We start from the raw sequence: 6006 nt of genomic DNA, 5'->3' as shown, positions 1-6006 counted from the left end.
CAAAAAATATAATGTTGACATATTATCTTATAATCCATATTCAAATAGCAATGATCCCAAAAATGTCCTTATAGCATTCCCCCATAATTTAACATTCTTTTTTTTTTTTTTTTTTTTTTGAGTTGGAGTCTCACTCAGTCGCCCAAGGCCACTCCCAGTCACTGCAGCCTCGCTTGCTGGGCTCCGACGATCCTTCTGCCTCAGCCTCACCATTTAACATTCAATCGAGGATTATGCACGCACTTGAATGCTATGTCTCTTGACTACCTTTTAGTCTAGAAGAATCCCTCATCTCTTCCATCTTTCAGGACATGACAGTGTTTAAGAGTCCAGGCCAGCCGGGCTCAGTCTGCAATTCCGCGCCTTGGGAGGCTGAGGTGAGTGGATTGCCTGAGCCCGTGGGTTCGAGACCTGCCTGGGCAACTTGGTGAGACCTCATCTCTGCAATAAATCAAAAAATTAGACAGGCGTGGTAGCGTGCGCCTGTAATTCCAGCTACTTGGAAGGCTGAGGCGGAAGGATTGCCGGAAACCCAGCAGGTCGAGGCTGCAGTGGCCGGGAGCGGCCACTGTACTCCAGTCTGGGTGACAGAGTGAGACTCCAACTAAAAAAAAAAAAGAGTCCAGGCCAATTGTACTGAATGCCCTGCCCTCTGGATCTGCTCTATTATTTCTCATTATTTTATTAGGATTAAACTTTTTTTGACAAGATTACTACATAGGTGATGGTGTGACTTTCCCATTGCTTCACATCAGGAGGAAACAATGTAAATTTGTCCCATTACTGATGATGCTAAGTTTGATCTTTTGGCTAATATGTCTTCATTGGAAAGGTACATTTTCTCCTTTGTAATTAATAAGTAATCCGTGAACTTCAAGACCATGAGAATCTTGTTTCTCAATCACCTTTCACCCAGAGTTTTTAGCATCCATTGATGATCCCTGCCTAGAGTGTTATGCTGGTGGTTGCAAAATAACAGTTTTCTAATTCTGTCATTGCCTTCCCCTTTATTAGATAATATTCTCCCCCAAAAGACACTCCCTCACCTTTTATCTGGGATATCACTATGGACTCATGGATTCTTTTTTATCCAATGTGTTATAATCCACTACAGTTGTTATTCTATTTTCCTTCAGTTTTATTAGAGTATCACTTATATAAGGTAAAATGCATAGATGTTAAGTATTTATTTTGTTTTGATGAGTTAGTTTGATAACCAACATCCCAATTTAGCCAGTACTCCAATGGACATAGAACATTTCCATCACTCCAGAAAGTTCCCTCTTGTCTCTTCTTAGTCAACTTCTGGCCCCTAAGCCATTATTGTTTGTTTGGGGTTTTTTTGAGTTGGAGTCTCACTCTGTCACCCAGACTGGAGTGCAGTGGCCGCTCCCGGCTACCACAGCCTCGACCTGCTGGGCTCCTGCGATCCTTCCGCCTCAGCCTACCGAGTAGCCGGAATTACAGGCGCATGCTACCACGTCCAGCTAATTTTTTGATTTATTGTAGAGATGAGGTCTCGCCTGCCCAGGCGGGTCTCGAACCTGCGGGCCCAGGCAATCCACTCACCTCAGCCTCCCAAAGGCGCGGGATTACAGGCTGAGCCACCGAGCCCGGCTTATTGTTTTGTTTTGTTTTTCTTTTCTTTTTGAGTTGAGGTTTCACTCTGTCACCCAGACTGGAGTGCAGTGGCATGATCATGGCTCACTGAAGTCTCGACCTTCTGGGCTTAGGCAATCCTTCTGCTTCAGCATTCCTAGTAGCTGGTACTACAGCTATGTGCTGCCGCACCCAGCTAACATTTTGATTATTTTGTAGATATGAGTCTTGCTATGTTGCCTAGAATAGTCTTGAACTCCTGGATTCAAGCAATTCTCCTGCCTTGGCCTCTCAAAATGCTGGGATTACAGGTGTGAGCCACAGCACCCAGTCTGCTGTTCTAATTTTTAACATCATCGATTAGTGTTGACTATTCTAGAAGTCATATAAATAGAAACGTACAGTTTGTAGTCTTTTGTATTTAGCTTCTCTAACTTAGTAAGATGTTTTTGAGATTCATCTATGTTGCTCTACATGTCAGTGGTTCATTCCTTTTACTGTTGGGAAGTGTAGGCCTCAGAAGCCGCTCTCTCTGACCTTTTCCTGCCTTCCTGCCTTTGGCCTCCCATCCTCCTCCAAGATAGCCGTAGAAACCAGGATCTGTCCTCCCCAAGTGGGCCACAGAAACCAGCACACGTTTTTCCCTGAAGCCAGTCATAAAACCTAAAAACATCACTCCAACTCCTACCCATGCTCTCCACACCTTTCTGTGTAAGGACTGGCCATAAAGAAATTATCTGACCTACTTTGTTGGGTTGCAGGTCATAAGAACTCCATTCCAGAGAAGGTCCTGCATCACACCAAGAAGGAAGGAATGCTCCGAAAGGCCAAGAAGAATCTAGAAAAACAGGCAGGGTTTCCTCACTTAGTCTATTAGCATTAGGTCATACCTTTTTCATTCAGTCATATTTCTTTTTTTCTTTTCTTTTTTTTTTTTTTTGAGTTGGAGTCTCACTCTGTCGCCCAGACTGGAGTGCAGAGGCTGCTCCTGGCCACCGCAGCCTCAACCTGCTGAGCTCCGGCGATCCTTCTGCCTCAGCCTTCCAAGTAGCCAGAATTACAGGCATGTGCTACCATGCCCGGCTGATTTTTGATTTATTGTAGAGATGAGGTCTCGCCAAGTTGCCCAGGCGGGTCTCGAACTCGCGGGCTCAGGCAATCCACTCACCTCAGCCCCCCAAAGCACGGAATTACAGGCTGAGCCACCGAGCCCAGCTCATTCAGTCATATTTCTACATGACTGTCCATACTTTATTGAGCCTAAGCATAGAAATGGACAGTTTCTTCTATATTTTTAGGTCTTCGTTCTGAATGTTCCCGTGTCACATAAAACTATGATCAAATACATTTGTCTACTTTTTCTCCTATTAATCTGCCTTTTTGTCAGTGATTTTCAGTGACCCTTCAGAGGGCAAAGGGGAGGTTTCCCCTTGGCCCCTACAGAAATATTTCATTGCACAAATATACACAATTTATTTATGTATTCTTCTGTTGATGAGTATTGAGTTATTTCCAGTTTGGAACTATAATAAATATAGCTACTTTGAACATTCTTAGATAAGATATGGGATGTATATTCTCATTTCCCTTTCATTATTTTTTTGGATGTTCAAATAGTCCCAAATTTGACCAGTGGTAGTCCTTTCAAATCAGTTCCTGTGCCCTTGGGAAATCACTCCTGTGAAACTTGAACTTATCCAACTGTATGATCATATTTGAGTTCAGAAAATACAGTCACTCTAGATCTTTGTTCCAATCTCCACAGATATAGATTCTTACCTCACTTCCATAGCCAGTCACTCCTTAATCTGTAACAGCTGTTCTTAACTTTTTGGGGCTGAAGCCTCTTTTATGATGTAAATTTGAACTCTCTTTCTACAAAAGATATGCTCACACATGCACACACACACATACATGCTAATTTTTTTAGGGGTTCTTGGGCTGTTTACAGTGACCCCCAAATTAGTTGTCTCAAATCTGTACAATGAATGCCTACTATGTATCAGCGATTGTTGAAGGTGTGACGGAAATGCAAAGAGAAAAAAGGAAGAAAACGAACATTTAAAAAATATCTGCTGGCTGGGCGCGATGGCTCAGCCTGTAATCCCAGCATTTTGGGAGGCTGAGGTGATAGGATTGCCTGAGCCTGGGGGTTCAAGACCAGCCTGGGCAACTTGGTGAGACCTCATTTCTACAATAAATCACAAAAACTAGCCAGGCATGGTGGTGTGCATCTGTAGTTACAGTTGCTTGGAAGGCTGAGGCAGAAGGATTGGCTAAGTCCAGCAGGTGGAGGCTGTGGTGGCCATGACTGTGCCACTGCACTCCAGCCTGGACAACAAGAGCGAGACGCCAACTAAAAAAAAACCTGCTATGTGTGTTCCAGACACTGTACTAAGTGTTTGATATATGTCATCTTAACAAAGGTGCATAAAAGAGGGAGTTCATAAACTAACAAATAATCAGTACAACAGAATATACTGGGTTGCCAAAAAGAATGTATACACATTTTAAGAGATGTTCGTCATAATCATAAGTGTCTGGATGCTGATAGTAAGCACTCTGAGCACCTCATGTAATTGCAGAAGTCAAATGTGACTTGTATTCATCTTACTGATTATTACAATTTTTTTTTTTTTTTGAGTTGGAGTCTCACTCTGTCGCCCAGACTGGAGTGCAGTGGCCGCTTCCGGCCACCGCAGCCTCGACCTGCTGGGCTCCGGTGATCCTTCCGCCTCAGCCTTCCGAGTAGCCGGAATTACAGGCATGCGCTACCACACCCGGCTGATTTTTTGTTTTATTGTAGAGATGAGGTCTCGCTGTCCAGGCGGGTCTCGAACCTGCGGGCTCAGGCAATCCACTCACTCAGCCTCCCAAAGGCGCGGGATTATAGGTTGAGCCACCGAGCCGGCTGATTATTACAATTTTAATACAGTTTTTTTTCTTTCTTAAAATGTGTATACATTATTTTGACACCCTCTGTATACTGTTACATATAATGACAAAAAGTCATTCACTGACACATAGTCATTGAATTTAATGCATTCACCAAATATTTATTACAAGCTTACTACATGCGGGCACTGTTCTAGACACTGGGTATACATCTGTGAATAAGACACATAGCCTGTGCCTTCTAGGGTCCAAGTCTATGAAAGAAGGCAGATAGCTAGCAATTACAATCAGGGCCCCAATCTACACAAGATTTTACCATTGAACATGTCACTTAACTTTGTGAAGTCTCAGTTTGCTTACTTGTAAATGGAGAAAATAATAGCACCTACCTCAATGGGTTGTTCTGAGTTGCATATTGAGTATAAGGCACTTAACACAGGGCCTGGCACAAAGTAAGTTCTAAAAAATGTTAGCTATTAGTAATATATTACTTTTACCATGTAAGTTTTCTGCTCAATAATATGTAAAATTCAAAGGCCATAAACTGTTATATTTAATGTTCTACATAATCCAATTCTGTCCCCCAAGTATTAAACCCTAAGTCCCACAGTTTCTCCACATTTCCAAAAATTCCAGGAAGACTGGAAACTTAGAAGCTTCCCATAATGCTGAAGGTGAAATCTCCCAATTCTAGCCAATCCTGCATTCCCTTAAAACTACATTCCTGCTCTTTTCAGAACTCTCCATTTCTCTTCAAAGTCTCACTGCTTAACCTTCACTCACAAGACATTTTTAGTATTGTTCTGTGATTAGTTTAGTGGTTGCTTTCCTTCTTAAGTAGACTGCATCTGATAGAAGGATAAAACAATGAGATCATGTCCCCTACTCCAACCCCTTTTAACAGAAATATAGTTTAAAACAGATTCAAGTCATTTGCAATGACTCAATCTGTCTTTGAAATTCCTCTTTGGGAACACTTTAAAAAAAACTTTTTAAAAAGAAAAACAAAATATAAGTAGAAGACATTGCCTCTGAATCTGTGCTACATCCTCACAGGTGACATATTGCATTGTCTTGAAAACTACCCAAAGCCCTCTGAGTGGAGTATGAGGAATAAATGGGTGATTAATACCATTTTTTCTGTTTTTAAAACACTTTTTATTTTGGAATAATTTTAGATTTCCAAAAGAGTTGGCAAGGATAGTCCAGAGAGCTCCCTTACACCCTTCACCCAGCTTCTCCTAATATTAACACCTTATATAACCATCATTTTTCTTTTTTAAAAAACTGCAGATAAAAGGAAAATAAATCCCAGTTTGTTGTGCTGTACTCCTAGAAAACAATCAAATTAGAACAGACACCATGAATAAAAAGCGAAGAGATCCCAACTAGAAATGAATGTTAGAAATTTTCAAAGGGAATATCATTTCAGATTGTTTAGCATTCAAAGATAATAAGATGATATAATAATTTTATATCTGTACATTTGAAAACTTAAATGGAACAGACATT

Source organism: Carlito syrichta, unplaced genomic scaffold (assembly GCF_000164805.1).
Source record: "Carlito syrichta isolate Samal-C Ts95f unplaced genomic scaffold, Tarsius_syrichta-2.0.1 Scaffold313246, whole genome shotgun sequence".
Taxonomy (NCBI): Eukaryota; Metazoa; Chordata; class Mammalia; order Primates; family Tarsiidae; genus Carlito; species Carlito syrichta.
Note: the sequence above shows the minus strand (reverse complement) of the source record.